We start from the raw sequence: 20785 nt of genomic DNA on the forward strand, positions 1-20785 counted from the left end.
GACTTAAAAAACTGTTCACAGAATTAATAACAGCAAACTTCCCAAACAGAGCAAAAGAAATTGATATACAGATAAGTGAGGTATATGGGACTCCAACTAGTCATGATTAAAAAAAAAAACTAAACTAGACATATAATAATCAATATCCCAGAAACCCTATAGAAGAACAAAATACTGCAAGCAGTCAGATAAAGAATCAAATCACATGCAAAGGAAAGTCCATCAGAATCACAGGAGACTTTTCAACACAAATCCTCAGGTCAAAGAGATCCTGGAGTGAGGTATTTCAAGCCCTAAAATAATAAAACCTCCAATTTAGACTAATGTATCCTGCAAAACTCTCTTTTAAAATAGGTGAAAAAGAAAGATACTTCCATGACAAAGAACACCAGAGAAACTTCATAAATACGAAACCAGCACTACAAAAAATTCTAAACAATATTGTTGAAGAAGACAATGAAGATCACAATACCATGAGGACCAATGGAGCAAATCAACTAGTCAAGGCAAGATATTAAAGATACAGGACAAAAATAAAAAAGAGCCAAAAGCAGGGAAAATAACATGACAATGATAAGTCAATATATATCAGTTATAACCATCAATGTTAATGGCCTTAATTCACCAATCAAAAGCAATAGATTGGCAGAATGGATTAAGTAGCAAAATCCAACAATATGTTGTATGCAAGAAACCTAGTTCAAAAAGAAACTCATAGACTGAGAGTAAAAGCATGGAAAAAAGTTCTCCATAATACAGATGCCCAGCAAAAGCAGGGGTTCCTATCTTATTAATAGACAAAGTAAATTTCAAATCAAAACTAATTAAGAGAGACAAAGAAGGCTACTACATCCATGTTAATGGAACAATCCAAGAGGAAGAGATGACAGTCATAAATATATAATCAAATATTAATGCCACCAATTATATAAAACAAATATTAAGGGTCATGAAAAACCAAACAAGCAGTAATACAGTTGTAATGGGGGACCTAAATGCCCCACTGTCACAAATAGACACATTATCTAGACAAAAAATCAACAAGGAAATACTAGAACTAAAGCATGCTTTTGAACAAATGGACTTAATAGACATCTAGAGAGTGTTCCACTCCACAACATCAGAATGCACATTCTTTTCTGCTGCACATGGGACATTCTCCAAAATAGTTGATATACTAGCTCATACAAAAATGTTTATATAAATGCAAAGAAATAGAAGTTGTGCAATGTATATTATCAGACCATAGTGCAATTAATCTGGAGATCAATAGCCTAAGAAACCACGAGAAATTCACCAACACATGGAAATTGAACAACACTCTCCTGATCAATCAATGGGTCACAGAGGAAATTAAAGAAGAAAACAGTAAGCTTTTACAAATAAATGATAATGCCAATACAACATACAGGAATCTATGGGACACAATGAAAGCAGTTCTAAGTGCAAAATTTTTTTTCGGTTTTTTGAGAGTGGGTCTCACTACGTACTTGAGAATGACCTAGAACTAACTATGTAGCTTAGGTTGGTCTCGAACTCACAGTGATCCTCCTGCCTCAGCCTCCCGAGTGCTGGAATTAGAGGCACACACCACAACGCCCAGCTAAGTGCAAAATTTGTAGCAGTGAATGCCCACATTAGGAAAACAGAGCAAGCTCAAATAAATAACCTTATGATGAATCTTAAACTCCTAGAAAAACAAGAGAAACACTAGCCCAAAGCTCATACAAGGGAGGAAATTGTAAACATCAGAGCAGAAATCAATGCAATGGAAACTAAGAGAATGATACAAAAAAATCAATGAATCAGAGATGGTTTGTTGAAAGAATAAATAAAATTTATAAACCCTTAGCCAACCTTGTAAAAAAAAAAGGAAAGAAAAGGCTTATATCCATGCAATTAAGAATGAAAAAGTTGAAGTCAAAAGATTTCCAGCAGAAATCCAGAGTTTCATTTATACCTACTCTGAGAACCTGTACTCTAATAAAATGGAAAATACAGAAGAAGTGGACAAATTTGTATATACTTATAAATTATCAAAGTTGAAATAAAAATATAAAAAATTCTAAACACCCCAATTACAACTAGTGAAATCAAAAACGTAATTAATAATTTACCAAGTAAGACAATCTCAGGTCCTGATGGCTTCACTGCTGAATTCTACAAGTCATTTAGAGAAGAAAAACTGCCATTACTCTTTAAACTTTTCAATGAAATTGAAAGGGAAGCAATACTTCCAAATTCATTCTTGAAATAAGTGTTACTTTGTTTCCAAAACCAGGGAATGACCTACCTGAGAAAGAGAAGTAAGGCCAGTCTTCCTAATGAACACAGAAGCAAAAATTCTCCAGAATATACAGGTAAACAGAATACAGAGTGTCATCAAAAAGATCATTCACCCTGAAAAAGTCAGATTCATTCCAGGGATGCAAGGATGGTTCAAAATACATAAATGCAACACAGAAAGTGAAGGACCAAAATCATATGATCATCTCAATAGATGCAGAAAAAACATTCAACAAAATTCAACACCAATTCATGATAAAAACCCTGCATAAAATTGGAATAGATGGACTTTATCTCAACTTGATAAAAGCTATCTATCAAAAACCAACAGCCAATATCATAATAAATGTTCAAAAATGGAAAACCTTCATGCTAAAGTCAGGAACAAGATAATGATGTCCACTATCACCACTCCTGTTCAATATAGTCCTGGGAAGATTAGCCACAACAATTAGACATGAGGAAGAAATTAAATCAATAAAGATAGAAAAGCAAGAAATTAAACTGTCATTATTTTTTGATGATATGTTATGCTGCATAGAAGACCCAAATAACTCTGCCAAAAGACTTGTTGGTTTAATTGTCACCTTTCACAGAGTAGCTGGATACAAGTTCAGCACTCAAAGATCATTAGCCTTATTGCACACAAATAACAGACTCACTGAGAGAGAAATTAGGGAAACTATTCTTCTCACAATATAATTCAATAAAATGAAGTATCTAGGAATCAAACTAACAAAGGAAGAAAAAGATCTCTACACTGCAAACTACAGCACTCTGAAAAAAAATTGAAGAGGATATAAGAAAATGGAAAGATATCCCCTGCACCTGGGTAGGAAGAACCAACAAAGTGAAAATTGTCATACTTCCAAAACTGCTATAGAGATTCAGTGCAATCCTAATTGAAATCCCAAAAGTATATTTCACAAAACTAGAGACAATTATTCAAAAATTCATTTCAAACAAGAAGAAAGAGAATAGCTAAAGCAATTTTAGGAATAAAGACAAGGTAGCGGGTATCACAATCCCCAATTTGAAACTATACTACAAAGCCACTGGGACAAAAACAGCTGGTACTGGCAAAGAAACTGACTGAAGGATCAGTGGAATAGATTAGAAGATATAGAAACAACTCCAGATATACTTAGTTAACTCATCTTTAATAAAGGAGCCAACCACTCTCACTGGAGGCAAGATAGCCTCTTTAATAAATTGTGCTGGAAAAACTGGATTTCAACCTACCAAAGATTAAAAGTAGAGCATTATCTTTCACTATGCAATAAACTAAAATCAAAGTGGGTTAGTGATCTAAATATTAAAATACAAACACTATACTTGCTGTAAGATTAGCTATGTAGAACTGTTGAAGACATTGGCATAAGAAAAGACTTTATGAACAATTTCTCAGCAACATGCGATCTAGCACAAAGAGTCAACAAATGGGATTTCATCTTATTAAAAAGCTTCTGCACTGCAAGGGAAAACACCAACAAAGCTAAGAGACAACCTGCAATGTGGGGAAAATATTTTACCAGCTGTTACTCAGACAGAGGATTATTATCTATAATATATAAAGAACTCAAAAGAACCAGATCCTCCAAATAAAGATTTGATGGAAAAACGGGCATCTGAAATAAACAGACATTACCCAGACAAAAAAATAAAAGAAATTAGTAAATGTATGAAAAAATGTTTCACATCACTGTTCATTGGAGAGCTGCAGATAAAAACAACACTGAGATTCCACCTCACTCCAGAAAGAATGGCTTCTATCAAGAAATGAACCAATAATAAATGGAAACAAAGGTTTTGTAAATAGGGAATGGTAGAGCAGGTGAAGGGAAGGCAGCAGTATGTGTAAAAAATGAGAACCAAAATCTGTCATGTAAAGGTATAAGATCTTAATAATATGTGCAACTTTACTGTATACCTAAAAAGTAATAAACTCAATGAAAAAAACCCAAAATAAATTGTGCACCTCTTGCAAAAAGCGGTACGTAGATTGAGTTTTAAAGGTTTCAAAATGATACTCTGTGCAACAATAAACAAAGCAGGAGTAAGTATCCTAATTTCACACTAAATCGACTTTATCCAAAACTCATCAGAAAAGAAAAAGAAGAGCACAGCATATGGTAAATGGGGCGATTCAAAAAGAGGAGCTGCAGTTCTAGTATTTCATTGTTGATTTTCTGAATACCTTCACATAAAAATCAGGAAGAAGACAAAGATGCCCACTATCACCACTCCTCTTCAATGCACTTCTGGAAACATTATCCACAGCAATTAGACAAGAGAAAGAAATTAAAGCAATAAAGATAGGAAAGGAAGAAGTTAAACTGTCATCATTTGCTGATGAGATGATATTCTACATTGAAGATCCAAAAAATTCCACCAAAAGACTTCTAGACTTAATTAACACTTTTAGCAGAGTAGCTGGATACAAGGTCAACACTCAAAAATCAATACCCTTGTTGTATACAAATAACAGAATCACTGTGAGAAATTAGGGAAACAATTTCTTTCACAATAGCATCCAAAAAAATGAATAATCTTGGAATCATTCTAATGAAAGGAGCAAAAGACCTCTACACTGAAAACTACAGCACTCTGAAAAAAGAGATCAGAGAGGATATAAGAAAATGGAAAGATATCACCTGCTTCTGGGTAGGAAGAATCACCATAATGAAAATGGCCATACTACCAAAGCTGCTATACAGACTCAATGAAATGCCAATTGAAATTCCAACACTGTATTTCACAGAACTGGAAAAAATAATCCGAAAATTCATTTGAAACCATAAGAGACCTAGAATAGCAAAAGCCATCCTAGGCAACAGAGACATGGCAGCGGGTATAATAATTCCCAATCTGAAACTATACTACAAAGCCACTGTGATAAAAACAGCATGGTACTGGCAAAGAAACAGGTGTGAGGATCAGTGGAATAGACTGGAAGATAGAAAAACAACTTCAGATGTACTCAGCTACCTCATCTTTGAAAATGAGCCAACCATCCTCACTTGGAGGCAAGATAGTCTCTTTAATAAATAGTGTTGGAAAAACTGGATTTCAACCTGCCAAAGATTAAAACTAGACACTTATCTTTCACCATGAACTAAACTAAAATGCAAGTAGATTAAAGATCTAAATATTAAAATAGATACACTAAACTTGCTGGAAGATAGGTTAGGCAGAACTCTTGAAGACATTGGCATAGGAAAAGACTTTATGAACAAATCCTCAGTAGCACAGGAACTGGCACAAAGAATCATCAACTGGGATCTCATCTTATTAAAAAGCTTCTGCAGTGCAAAAGAAACCATCAACAGAACTAAAAGACAACTTACAATGTGGGAAAAAAATTCTTACCAGCTGCTCCTCAGACAAAAGGCTCTTATATAGAATATATAAAGAACTCAAAACAGTCATTCCCCCAAATATAAAGACCCAATTCAAAAATGGGCATCTGAAATGAAAAGATATTTCTCAGACAAAGAAGTAAAAGCAGCAAGGAAATATATGAAAAAATGTTCCACATCACTGATCGTTTGAGAGATGCAGATGAAAACAACACTGAGATTCCACCTCACCCCACAAAGAATGGCTGCTATCAAGAAATCAAACAAAAACAAATGTTGGCAGGGTTGTGGGGAGAAACAAACCCTTCTCCATTGTTGGTGGGAGTGCAGACTGGTGCAATCACTATGGAAATCAATATGGAGATACCTCAAAGAGCTGAGACTAGAGGTTCCATTTGACCCAGCCATCCCTCTGCTGGGTATCTTTCCAAAGGAATTAATAGAATCATATCACAGTGATATATGCACACCTATGTTTATAGCAGCATAGTTTGCAATAGCTAAAACTTGGAAAAAGCCCATTTGCCCATCTGTTGGAAACTGCATAAAGAAGATGTGGTTTTTCTATAAAATGGAATACTACTCAGCCATAAAGAATGAGAAATTAGATTCATTAATAGGAAAATGTATACATATTGAGGATATACTCCTAGGTGAAATAAATAAATCACACTTGTGTAAATACCGAATAGTTTCTCTGGTGTGAATAAACTGTAATAGTACATAAGATCCTAATGAGATAACTGACCATGTTTAATAGGAAGAAAAGGGCTAAAGGTGTAGGGAAAGTTGGAAGGGTAAGGGAAAGTTAATAAGGGGAAAGAAAAGAATGAGAAAATGAAAAAATGGAAATAAAGCATTTGTAAATGGGGAGGGGGGGTGAATGGAGGGCATGGAGAAGGGGAAAAAATGAGAACCAAGACCTGTCATGTAGAGGTACAAGATCCCAATAATGAATGTAACTGTACTGTATACCTACAATGTACAAATTAACTCAATGAGAAAAAAAAAGAGAAGGTAACAATTGTAAACACATATGCACTAAATTCTGTCAAAGCCTATTTTTAAAATACATTAAGGCACATATCGTATACTTATTATACCAAATACATTAGTTTATAAAACATATACATACTTAGTGTATAAAATACATACATATTTAGTGTATTAAATACACTAAGAGACAGAACTAAGAAAGAGAAATATTAGTGCCAGGGCAACCAATGACCATGCAATCAACAATGGGCCTGGCCAGTCTAAGCCACTCATATTTATTAGTAATCAGTTCCTGTAAAGATGAGCTATGTGCAAGTTCAGTAATATATTCTTGAATATGATGCCTGTGGTTTAATAGAAATTAATGTAAACAATGCTTATAAAAGGCAAGACAAAGTATTCTCAAATTAGAAACAGAACAAAAATACCGTTGTAATTTGAACATTGTCCTTCTAGTAAGAGGATTTTAGTTGTGGGAATGACATTTGGGTGTGAGTTACTCTGACCTTGGCATTTAGGCTTCGGCTAGACTCACTTCTATAAACAATCCAGTTGTGGGATTAACTCCTTATATCTTACTTTGGGCAGAATAAATATCATGGCACTCTGTAAGTATATATATTTTTCTCAACAGCACACAGAACTTCTCCCACAATGAATAAAATCTTAGGCTATAAGACATGCTTATATAAATATTAAATAACTGACACACTCTCATTCATACTGTCAGATCATGGGGCAATTAAACTAGAAAATAATGACAAAAGAAAACACAGAAAATATACAAACACATAGAGATATGTAATAAACTATCAAATAATTAATGGGTCACTGAAGAAATCAGGGAGAAATTTTAAATTTTCTGGAATCAAATTAAAGCCACAGATATATATACCAAAATATACATGATACAACAGCATAGTGTTGAACAGAACCTTACGGCTCTTAATGCCCACATTACAAAGATGAAACAATCCAAGATAAATAAACTAATGATGATGCTGAAATTTTCAGAAAACAAAAGAAATTCAAATAAAAAACTTGTAATGAAATACATTAGAAAGATCAGAGTAGTATTTAATGAACTTAAGATCAAATGTTGCAAAGGATCAATGATTCAAGGAGCTCTCTGCTTTCTTTCTGCCTTGCTGTGAGCAGCTCTCCTCTACCATGTAGTCCTTACATGGAGCCACTGAACCATGAGTGAAAATTCTAAAACCAAAGCTAGCTGCACTTTGGCTACTGACCAACTCTGTGCCCTTGAAATTTGCACCATGGGTGTGTCCACCATCCAACATATTCAAACAGATATCCAGGTGATTAAAAACTCTATTGAAAGTATACATAACAAACTGAGGCAATCTGAAGACAGGATATCAGATATAGAAGACAGGATGGCAGTCAGTGAACATGAAAATAGGGATCTTGAAAAAAAAAAAGCAAGGCAACATGAGAAATAAATCCAACACCTCCTAGATGGTTCAAAGAAGAATAATAGAAGAAGGATAGGAGTCTATGAAACAGCAGGAGAAAGTTCAAATGACTAAAAAAAAAACTTCACAGAATTAATGACAGAAAACATCCCCAAAAGAGCAAAATAATTTGACATACAGATAAGTGAGACTTATAGGATGCCAACTAGTCATGATCACAAAAACTCTGAACCTAGATCTGTAACAATTAAGATCTCAGAAACCAAACAGAATAAGAAAATACTACAAAAAGTTACAGAAAATAAACAAATCACATGCCAAGGAAATCCTATCAGAATCAGAGCAGACTTTTCAACACAAAGCCTGAAGTCAAAGAGAGACTGGAGTGAGGTATTTCAAGCCCTAAAAGAAAATAAACGCAAACCTAGACTGATGTATCCTTCTAAATTCTCTTTCAAAATTGATGGGGGAATAAGATACTTCCATGAGAAAGAACACCTGAGAAAATTCATGAATACCAAACCAGCACTCCAAGCAATTCTAAACAATATGTTAGAAAAAGACAATGAAGGTCGAAGCACTATGAAGCCCAACTGAGCAAACCAATTAGGCAAGGCAAGAAAGTAAAAGGACAGGGAGAAAAATTAAAAAGAGACAACAATAGAAAAATAACATGGCAATGAAAAGTCAATACAGATCAATTATAACTATCAATGTTAATAGCTTCAATTCACCAATCACAAGAAATAGACTGGCAGAATGGGTTAAGAAGCAAAAATCTAACAATATGTTGTGTACAAGAAACACAGCTAGCTCAAAAAGAAACTCATACACTGAAAGTAGAAGGATGGAAAATAGTTCTCCATGCTACAGGAGCCCAGCAAAAGCATAGATAGCTAACTTATTTACAGACAAAGTAAATTTCAAACAAAAACTAATTAAGAGAGAAAAAGGTCACTATATCCTTTTAAAAGGAACAAACCAAGAGGAAGAGATGACAATCATAAATATATATGTACCAAATATTAATGCCCCCAGTTATACAAAATAAATATTAATGGACATGAAAAAAACAAGCACTGGTCAAGCACGTGCTGTGATGACACCATGACGTTGATCTGGGAGTATGATGGCGATGATGGCTGTGGCCGTGGCTGGGATATGGTCTGCAGGGCCACCCAGATGCCAAAGAGCCCTATGCCTGCATTAGGTGCCAGCTTTGCCAGAGAGGATGCCCCAGTGTCTTTAATGGGCTTTGGGACAAGCAAGGTCCTTCCTGAGCCACCCAATGATGTCCAGCTGGATGTGATCAAGAAGGTGGAACCCTTCAGTGGCACTAAGAATGATGTGTACAAACACTTCATCATGGAAGTGGACAGTTTTGGCCCTCTCAAGGCTGCATTTCCACCTGCTAGTCAATATTCACACTTTGGCACTGGTGCCCCTCTATTGGTCACACAGAGCCTCCTTCTGAACCACCATGAAGGCCCAGTATGGCAAAGTACAGGGCCAAGTTTGACCCATGTGTGACAGCTAAGTTTGACATCAAGGCTCTGATTGGTTAAGGCAGCTTTAGCCAAGTTTATGAGTGGAACACCAGGCAACCCGCCAACCATATGCCATCAAGATGATTGATACCAAGTACCAAGAGGGATGGGAGGTGTGTGAGTCTGAGCTTCATGTGCTGCACTGGGTACGCCATGCCAACTTTATCCAGCTGGTGGAAGTGTTTGAAACACAGGAGCTTGTATACATGATGATGGAGCTAGCTACTGGTGGCAAACTCTTCAATCGCATCATTGCTAAGGGTTCCTTCACTGAGCCTGATGCCAAAAGGGTGCAGCAGATGGTGCTGGATGGTGTCTGGTATCTACATGCATGAGGCATTACATGCCATGACCTCAAGCCTGAGAATTTGCTCTACTACCACCCAGGCACTGACTCCAAGATCTTCATCACTGAATTTGGCCTGGCCAGCACCCAGAAGAAGGGTGATGACTGCCTCATGAAGACTACCTGTGGCACCCCTGAGTACATTGCTCCTGAGGTCCTGGTCCGCAAGCCCTACACCATCTCTGTGGATATGTGGGGAATGGGTGTCATTGCCTACGTCTTGCTGAGTGATACTGTGCCCTTTGAAGATGACAACCACATCTGGCTGTACCAGCAGATCCTCAGGGGCAAAGAATGTCTAATTGCTTTGGCTAATCTTTCCAGAACTATATTAAACAGTTGTCACAGTGGACATCCTTGTCTTCTTCCTGAATTTAGCATGAAGAACTTCACCTTTTGGCCATTTGACATGATGTTGGCTGTTCATTTTTCATAGACAGATTTTATCAAGATGAGTTAAATCATATCTATTCCAATTTTCTGCAGGGTTTTTATCATGAATGTGTGTTGAATTTTGTTGAATGCTTTTTCTGCATCTATTGAGATGATCATATGCTTTTTGTCCTTCACTATGTTAATATAGTGTATTACATTTATTGACTTGTGTATGTTGAACCTTCCTTGCATCTCTGGAATGAATCCAATTTGGTCAGGGTGTATGATCTTGATGACCCTCTGTATTCTCTTTGCTAGTATCTTATTGAGGATTTTTGCATCTATATTCATTTTGGAGATTGGCCTGTAGTTCTATTTCTTGGTTTGGTCTTTCCCTGGTGTGGGAATCAAAGTAACACTTGCTTCCAGGCATGAATTTGGAAGTATTGTTTCTCTTTCAACTTCACTGAAAAGTTTAGAGTAGTGGCAATTGTTATTCTCTAAATGTCTTGTAGAATTCATCAGTGAAGCCACAAGGACCTGAGCTTTTCTTATTTGGTAAATTTTTAGTTATGTTGCAATTTCACTGACTGTAATTGGAGTGTTTAGAATATTTTTAGGTTCTTTGTTCAACTTTCATATTTAGTATGTATCTAGAAATATGTCCATTTCTTCTGTGTTTTCTACTTTATTATACAGTACATGTTCTCAAAGTAGGTATTGATGATCCTTTGGATTTCTGCTGGATCTGTTGTGACTTCAACTTTTTCATTTCTAACTGCATCAATCTGAGCTTTTTCTTTCCTTTTTTTGAAAAGATTGCCTAAGGGTTTATGGATTTTATTTATTCTTTCTAATAACCAACTCTTCATTTTGTTGATTCTTTGTATTATTCTCTCAGTCTCTTTTGCATTGATTTCTGCTCTGATTATTATAATTTCCTCCCTTGTATGTGAGTTGGGTTTCTCTTGCTCTTTTTTTTCTAGGAGCTTAAGATTCATCATTAAGTAGCTTATTTGAGCTCACTCTTTTCCTAGTATGGGCATTTACCGGTATGCATTTCCCATGCAGACCTGCTTTCAATGTATCCCACAGATTCTTGTATGTTGTACTGGAATTATTGATTTGTGAAAACTGACTAATTTCTTCTTTGAGCCATTGATTGGCTATGAGAGTGTTGTTCAATTTCCATGTTTGTGAAATTCATGTGATTTCTTAGGCTGTTGATCTCTAGTTTAACTGCATTATGTTATGATAACATACATGGGATAACTTCAAGGTCTTTACATTTATTTAAACATGTTCTATGAGCCAGTACGTAGTATATTATGGCAAATGACCCATGAGTTAGAAGGAATTTCCTTTCTTAGTCTTTATTTTTATTTTTATTTTTTATTTTTGGTAACGGGGATTGAACTCAGGTCCTTGCACTTGCAAGGCAGGCCACTGAACAGCTGAGCTAAATCCCTGTCCCTAGTCTGTATTTTTTTATCTTTCTCTTTTTTAACATGTTTTTTATTCATCCTCTTTTATTAAAATGTTTTTTATTATTCCTATTGATTTCTTAGTTTCTTCTTTTTCATTTAAATTATCATTTTCTAATTCTATTAATTTCCTATTATTCCTTAAATATATCCTTCATCTCAATTTCTCTCCTTTTCTCATCTTCCATTGCTTAATTATTCAAATTTTTCTTTTTTATTCTCTCCTTCCCACCCACTCTATCCTTAATAGTGTAAGCATTAAGCTTTATTAATCTTTCAATTTATAGTTAACACAATACTATTAGAGTTAAATTGTTTTCTATTCTTATGGAAGTAAAGTTGTCACATTTGTTAGACAATTAGTATGCATTGCTATTTGGCTTGCCTTAGTGTTTATAGTATAATTATAGATTGCTTTTCTATGAATAGAGGTTGCACACTCTTGGTTCTCTTTGTGTTAATATATAGTTTACTGTTGGTGTTTTTGTTTTTGTGATTTAATTGCTATTATCAGAGAAGCATATTTGTTGGAATTAATAGTTTTTCTCTGTACACCAGTATCAGGATTACCTTTTTATCATTAACAATACTGTAGCCTATTCCAGTCCAAGCTCTTTGAGGTATTCCATATTGATTTCCATAGTGGTTGCACCAGTCTGCACTCCCACCAACAATGTAGAAGGGTTCCTTTTTCCCCACAACCCCGCCCACATTTGTTACTGTGTGATTTCTTGATAGGAGCCATTCCTTGTGGGGTGAGGTGGAATCTCAGTGTTGTTTTCATCTGCATCTTTCAAACGATCAGTGATGTGGAACATTTTTTCATATATTTACTTGCTGCTTTTACTTCTTTGTCTGAGAAATGTCTGTTCATTTCGGATGCCCATTTTTGAATCAGGTCTTTATATTTGGGGGGTCTGATTGTTTTGAGTTCTTTATATATTCCTGATAGTAGTCCTTCGTCTGAGGAACGCCTGGTAAAAAATTTTTTCCCACATTGTAGGTTGTCTCTTAGTTCTGCTGATGGCTTCTTTTGCAGTACAGAGCTTTTTAATAAGATGAGATCCTACTTGTTGATTCTTTCTGCTAGTTCCCATGCTACTGAGAATTTGTTCATAAAGTCTTTTCCTATGCCAATGTCTTCCAGAGTTCTGCCTAACTTACCTTCCAGCAAGTTTAGTGTTTCTATTTTAATATTTAGATCTTTAATCCACTTGGATTTTAATTTAGTGCATGGTGAAAGATAAGGGTCCAGTTTTAATCTGTGGCAGGTTGAAATCCAGTTTTTCCAACACCATTTATTAAAGAGGCTATCTTTCCTCCACTGAGGATGGTGAGTTCCTTTGTCAAAGATGAGGGAACTGAGTACATCTGGATTTGTTTTTGTGTCTTCCAATCTGTTCCACTGATCCTCAGGCCTGTTTTTCTGCCAGTACCATGCTGGCTTTGTAGTATAGTTTCAAATTGGGAAGTGTTATACCCTCTGCCATGTGTCTGTTGCCTAGGAAGGCTTTTGCTATTCTAGATCTCTTATGGTTCCAAATGAATTTTTTTATTCTTTTTTCTATTTCTGTGAAATATTGTGTTGGAATTTCAAATGGCATTGCATTGAATCTGTATAGCAATTTTGGTAGTATGGCCATTTTCACTATGTTGATTCTTCCTACCCAGGAGAAGGTGATATCTTTCCATTTTTTTATATCCTCTTTGATCTATTTTTTCAGAGTACTATAGTTTTAAGTGTAGAGATCTTTTGCTGCTTTTGTTAGATTGATTCCTAGATACTTCATTTTTTTGGATGCTATTGTAAAATGAATTTTTTCCCTTATTTCTCTCTCCATGAGTCTGTTATTTGTGTATAAGAAGGCTATTGATTTTTGAGTGTTGACCTTGTATCCAGCTACTCTACTGAATCTGTCAATTAAGTCTAGAAGTCTTTTGCTGGAGTTTTTTGGGTCTTCAATGCAGAGTATCATATCATCAGCAAATAATCCTTAGCCAATCTTAGAAAAAAGAAATTAATATGCAAAACAAGGTAATTAGAAACGAAAAAACTGAAGTCACAATTAACACTGACAAAATCCAGACCAATATTAGCAATTAATTTAAATAAATCTACTCCAATAAACTGAAAAAAAGTCAGAAGAAATGAATATACTCCTGCATATATCTTTATTACCAAAACTGAGCCAAGGAAATATGAATAGTGTGATTAAACCAATATCAGGAAATGATATTGCAGTAAAGAAAATAATATGCCAACTAATGGAAGCCCAGGTCTCCATGGATTTCCTGCTTAATTTTCCAAAATGTCATGCGAAATCTAATGCCAATATCTATCAAATATTTAAAAATTTAAAGTAAGTATGGCTTCTTTCAATATATTGTTTCTTCCTAAACAGGAACAAGGGAAGCCTTTTATTTTTTGGCACTAGGGATCAAAGTCAGGATCTTTTCAATTTCTGATATCCTCTGCAATCTTTCTTTTTGGAGTGCTGTAGTTTTCAGAGTAGAGTTCTTTTATTTCTTTCATTAGATTGATTCCTAGGTATTTCATTTTTTGGATGCTATTGTGAAAGGAGTTGTTTCTCCAATTCCTCTTTCAGTAAATCCATTGTTTATGTACAGGAAAGCTATCGATTTTTGCGTGTTGACCTTGTGTTTAGCTATTTTACTGAATTTGGTTATTAAGTCTAGAAGAATTTTGGTAAAATTCTTGGGGTTTTCTATATAGACTATCATGTCATCTGCAGTTTAACTTCTTCATTTCCTATCTTTATTCCTTGTTTTTCTTTCTCTTGTCTAATTACTCTGGCTAATCTTTTGAAAACTATACTGAACAGGAGTGGTGACAGTGGACATCCTTGTCTTATTCCTGATTTTAGCATGAAGGATTTCAGTATTTGACCATTTAGTATGATGTTGTCTGCTGGTTTTTCATATATAGCTTTTATCAGTGAGATAAAAACCACCTATTCCAATGTTCTGTAGGGTTTTTTAAAATCATGAATTGATGTTTTATTTTGCTGAACCCTTTATCTGCATGTATTGGGATGATCATATGTTTTTTCATCCTTGGCTCTGTTAATATAGTGCACTACATTTAGTGATTTACATATGTTGAACCATCTCTGTGCACCCATGTTTATAGTGGCAGAGTTTGTAATAGTTAAAACTCGGAAATAGCTCAGTTGCCCATCAACTGGTGACTGCATAAAGAAGATGTGTTTTTTAAAGCATAAAATGGAGTACTACTCAGCCACAAAAATGAGAAAGTAAAGGAGCTGTTCACTTGCAGCCAGAGATACTGCTTTTTTCCCAGCTTTGGAGCTATTCTGGATGATTTAGGTTGCCAGATGTCTGATCTCTGGATAATTTGGGCATTTCTGTACATGGATTATCTATGTTTTAGAACATTTTGCTGCAAGGGACAAACATCTATGTGACCAGAGTATGATCTGGTATGCATACGGCTCACAGGTTCTGACAAGACCAGTCTGCTCTCAAAACTGCATTGAAATCCCTGAGAATGTTGTGTCAACAACAGATTTTAGTAAAAAGGCAGTGCCATTCCAGAATGCCATCTTGAATGTAAAAGAACTTGGAGGAGCTGATAACATCAGGACATTGGTGTCACTACTACCAAGGATCTCTGGGGTAATATTTGCATTAGACAGTGCTTCTTCAGAGGATGATTTAGAAATGACTAGAAATGAACTGAACTCAGCTGTTCAGCACCCACAGTTGTGCACTTTACCATTTTTAATATTGGCCTGTCATCAAGACAGGCCAGAAGCATGCTCCGGGCAAGAGAACAAAAAATATTTTGAACTTGATCCACTTGCACAAGGAAAATGCTGGATTCTGCAGCCCTGTTCACTGGATGACATGGACATGCTGAAATGCTTCTCTCAGCTGATAAGTCTGTTAGAAGCAAATGACCATGAAGCTATGAGAATGTGAATCTAGCAGATAAAAAGTGAGTTTTTGAAAGGCCTTGAACCTATTGTGTTAGTTCCTTGTTTTAATTTTTTGTTGTTATAAGTACTATTGTGACTCCATCATATATTTTCTACTATTTATTGCAGGCTCTCTTCTCTCTGTTAAAGTGAATATTCTGTAAGTCAGGTGAATTATCATTAGCATTAATGTCAAGTACACTACTGAGAGAGAATTTATCCTCTGTTTACCACTAGTTATCTTCATTGGCTATCTCTTCCTTCTGTTGTTCTGAGCATTTTTTATACTTTGTGGAAAAAATGGATGGAATTTATGGCTCACAGAAATCAAATCCCTTATGAAAAACTCAGAAAGACTCAGTACCTTGACAAAATTTCCCTGGTTTGGGAGTGAAGTTTTGTGTCACTGGGACTCCACATAATATGTATGCCATTTTTCAAGTTCTCTTGGGGTCTTTTTTCTTACTCTTATCTTATTTATCTTTATATACTAACCTTAAAGAGTATGAATGAAAAATGAGTACAAAATTTTTCATTTATCACTGTATCATAAAGAAATATCCTGCCATAGTAATTTAGCTTTGAAGAATTTGAAGACCAGATGCACAATGTTTCCTTGATTTTATCTGAGGACTCACTTTATACCCTCTTTAAAGAGCAAAGACACAGATTTACATTTTGAGGTGTTGGAGGAAATTTAGGCATAATACATGCATCATTAATTAAATTTACTTATGTGCTCATATATTTGTAATGGAATAATTAGGCTGCATTAAATCAAGCTGTAACATAATATACATAACTTTTCGTCTAAAATTCAAAAGTGTTAGAAATAGAGAAAATAATTTTTTAAATACTAGATTGAAATTTTAAAACAGGCAAGCAAAGTATACTTTATATTTATTTGGGTTTATGCTGGAATGGAGTTTACAAAGATATCAAAGACAAAATCATCCATATATTTACTCATTAAGTGCTAATGTAGTTTAATGAAGTCTGTTAAAGCCTCCATCTAGTAATTAAAGGTCTATCAGTATTTCTATTATAAACTTCTATTTTCAGGGGTTTCCATGTGCCCTTAAAATTATTATAGGGCTGCAGCAGATAAATAATTTGAGGGTCTAGATTCAGTCTTCGAAACTAATTTTTCCATGTTATTTAAATGATAGAATTGCATAGAGATAAATGTAGTTTTAATAAGGTTGAATGTCTTTGACCTTTTCTAAATCAGGAATAATCTATTTATATTGAGCCTCATGATGAAATATTCTTTGGCACATTTTGTAGACATTTGACCACTTATTAAAACGCTAAGTGGCCAAATGATAGAAAACTTCTCCCTACACCTGAGTGGTGAAAACATTATTGCATTTTTTTTTTTGGTACCGGGGATCAGGACCTTATGCTTGTGAGGCAAGTGGTGGAACCACTGAGCTGAATCCCTGGCCTCATGCTTGCAATTTTTATGTAGTGTAGACTGATACCCAAATACCACAGACTATTACTGTGTTAAAAGATGACATAAAACCTGGCAATTCTCCCCAGATAATATACTTCAGACCTTCCACTTTATTCAAAGGAAGTTTTGTGATTTAAATTTATAAATGGATTTTAATGACAACATCATCTTTGAAATATCCAACATTTCTTTATGCTCCCCTTCCACTCTCATGGATCCCAAAAGATCCATAGTATATACAATTTTGTGTGCAATATCCTTGAATATTTCTAATACTTTGTAATAATCCATGAGCCCAACAGAACTTGTATTCTAATTATCAGTTGCACAATTCCTGCTTTTATTTTGTATTATTGTGCTCATTGCCCATGAAATAATAAGTGATTATTAGTCCTTGTTTTCCCTGCAAGTTCATTAAATGTATGCTACCGACCGTAGGGCAGCATACACGGGATTTCACGAGGAGATACAGGTTCTCTGAAAGGTGGGAGCAGGTTCGGCGATGACAGTCAGACAAAAGCACTCAACACCGAGGTGAAGTTTGCCAATGCTGCTGCAATTTTATTTCTAACTCCAGGTGTTTATATACTAGTTTCAAGGGCACACCACAAGAGTGATTCCAGTCACAGGCAGGTATAAGATAGACAATAGTACTGTAAAAATTAAGACCACAAGGTCAAGGTAAGACCATACTATATACCATCACAAAAGCTAAGACCATTAAGTCAAGGTAAGACCACACCTATATACCATCACAAAAGCTAAGACCATTAAGTCAAGGTAAGACCACACCTATACGCAGTCAGAAGGGGAAGTTTGTAAGACAAAGGACTGGCTTTAGCATGTCACCTTCAGGTTCACCTTCAGGACTTCACAGTCTGGGGCTCAGGGTCAGCACTTTGGCCGCCCGTCCTCTTGTGCCTCAATATCTCCACATCTCTAGGAACATCTAATTGTTCCTAACCTTTCCTGGGCCCAGAATACAATTCTACAGATAATGAACAAATAGTAATAAAGACAAAATAGAACAGAATTATAGATGAACCCAATGTCCCCAAACTGCAGGCAGAGAGGCCAGCTATTCTCTTCACGGCTGACTTTGCATGCGGTGTGTGCCAAGGACCTCCAGGAGGCTTAACCCCGTGGGGACGATACCTCTGGTCTGGTTTCTGCCAGGTGACGGGCATTGTCACGCAGACTCTACTGGCGTGGTCGTGGCAAATGTAAAATGTTGTCTTTTTAAGATAAAAAGAAGGAGAAACTAGTTAAATGAATGCACATTGAGTCCATACTCTTTGTCTGTAAATAAGTTAGCTCTATTGGTGGTTTTCTTGCAGTGTAGTAGCTTTTTAATAAGATGAGATCCCAGGTTTTGATTCTTGGAAACAGCCCAATTGCCCATCAACTGGAAACTGAATAAAGAAGATGTGGTTTTTTTCTATACAATGGAGTACTACTCAGCCATAAAGAAGGAGAAACTAGAGTCATTTATAGGTAAATGGATGCATATTGTGGCCATACTCTTAACTGAAATAAATAGGACACAAATGTGTAAATACCAAATAGTTTCTCTGGTGTGAAAAACTAAAACTGCAAATAAGGTACAAATTGTATAATTGATACTCTGAAATAGGAACACAAGGGCTAAAGGAGTAGAGGGAGTGGGAAGGGTAGGGAAAAGGAAATAAGGGAAAAGAAAAAATGTGAGAAAAGGAAAAAATGGAAACAAAATCTTTGCAAACAGGGAAGGGTGAAGGGGGTGAAGGGTGGGCAGGGGTATGGGGAAAATAAAAGAACCAAAATACATAATATAGAGGTGCAAGATCCCAATGATGAATGTAACTGTACTGCATACCTAAAAAGTACCAATAAACTTAATGAAAAAAATGTATAATAGTTAATGTGAAATAGAAAGAAAAGGTCCAAATTTGAAGGGGAAGGGGAATTGAGATAGGTAGGAGAGAGGAAAGAAAGAAGAGGAATAAGAATGAGAAAAGAAAAAAAAAACCAGAAACAAAGTCTTTCTAAATAGGGAATGGTGAAGGGGTTGAAGGGAGGTCAGGGGATAAATTCCCATTTATAAATGCAATCATACTGTATACCTAAAATGTAACCATAAATAATGAATAAAAAAAGAAAATAATATACCCAAAGTAATTTCTATAAGCTAACACTATGTTGAATCTGAAACCAGTCAAGGATTCAAGAATAAATGAGAAGTGCAGGCCAATCACTTTAATAAACAAAAATGCAAAAACCCTCAAGAATACACTGGCAAAGAGAATGCAACAATTCATCAAAAAGATCATACATGATAACCATTAGGCTTTATCAGGGATGCAAGGATGGTTCAAAATATAGAAGTCAATAAAAATAATACTTAAGCAATATTTTTTTAAAACTGCAGATAATGCCTTTGAAAAAATCCATCAATCATTTATGATAAAATCCCTGAAGAAAATGGGTACAGAAGAATCTTACCTCAATCTTATATACATATATATGACAAATTTATGGTCAATATCATATTAAATGAGAAAATCTTGAAAGCTTTTCATCTAAAATCAGGAACAAGTTAAGGGTATATCACCACTCCTTTTCTACATAGAATGCAAAACATTAGTCATTAATTAGGTAAGGGAAAGAAATAAAAAATATGTATTTGAAAGAAAAAAGTAAAATTATTTTCATTTGCTGATGACATGATCCTCTACAAAGAAGACACAAAAATTGCTCAAAAAGTCTCATAGAATTACTTAACATATTCAGGAACATAGTAATATACAAAATCAATACATGAAAATAATAGCATTCTTATAAGCCAAATAAACTCACTGAGAAATAAATTAGAAAAACAGTACCTTTCAATGTACCATTAAGAAAATTAAATACTGAGAAATTAACTTACCTGGAATGTGAAAGACTTTTACCATGAAAACTATAGTGTTATGACAAAGGAGATGGAAGAGGAAATCAGAACATTAAAAGATACCTTCTTCCTAGATAAGAAGAACCAATATAATCAAAATGGCCCCGTTTCCAAAACTGATATGCAGAAATATACAATCCCAATTGAAATACCAACAGCATTCATCACAGAGTAAGAGAAAACAATCTTAAAATTCATATAGAACCAGAAAAGTTCCAGAATTTGCAAATCCTGGGTAACAAGAGTAGAGTAGAAGGCAACAGAACCTCAGATTTCAGGTAATATTGCAAAGCTACAATGATACACAGGGCCAAGAAACTCGTTCTGGCAAAGAAACATACACACAGATCTATGTTACAGCATAAAAGATCTGGAAGCAACTCAAGGCACATTCCAATATATAATCTCCAAAAAAGGATCCAAAAATACATTACAGGAAATATAATGTCTTCAGTTAATGGTGCTAGGGAAACTGGTATCCATGTGCAGAAGATTAAATCTAGACCCGTACCTCTCACCATTTTCTAAACTAAAATCAGAACAGATGAAAAAATCTAAATTTTAAAATAGAAATACTGAATCTTCTGGAACATAAACTAGGGAAAACTTGAA

At 35.1% G+C, this 20785-nt stretch overlaps 2 pseudogenes; both read left to right on the forward strand.

Moving 5' to 3' along the window:
* Nucleotides 1-9322: 9322 nt before the first annotated feature.
* LOC104854381 lies at nt 9323-10403 on the forward strand (annotated as a pseudogene).
* Nucleotides 10404-15182: 4779 nt separating this feature from the next.
* Nucleotides 15183-15789, forward strand: LOC104854356 (annotated as a pseudogene).
* The last annotated feature ends 4996 nt before the right edge of the window (nt 15790-20785 follow it).

Source organism: Fukomys damarensis, unplaced genomic scaffold (genome assembly GCF_012274545.1).
Source record: "Fukomys damarensis isolate Sample0158 unplaced genomic scaffold, DMR_v1.0_HiC HiC_scaffold_39, whole genome shotgun sequence".
In the NCBI taxonomy this organism is placed as follows: domain Eukaryota; kingdom Metazoa; phylum Chordata; class Mammalia; order Rodentia; family Bathyergidae; genus Fukomys; species Fukomys damarensis.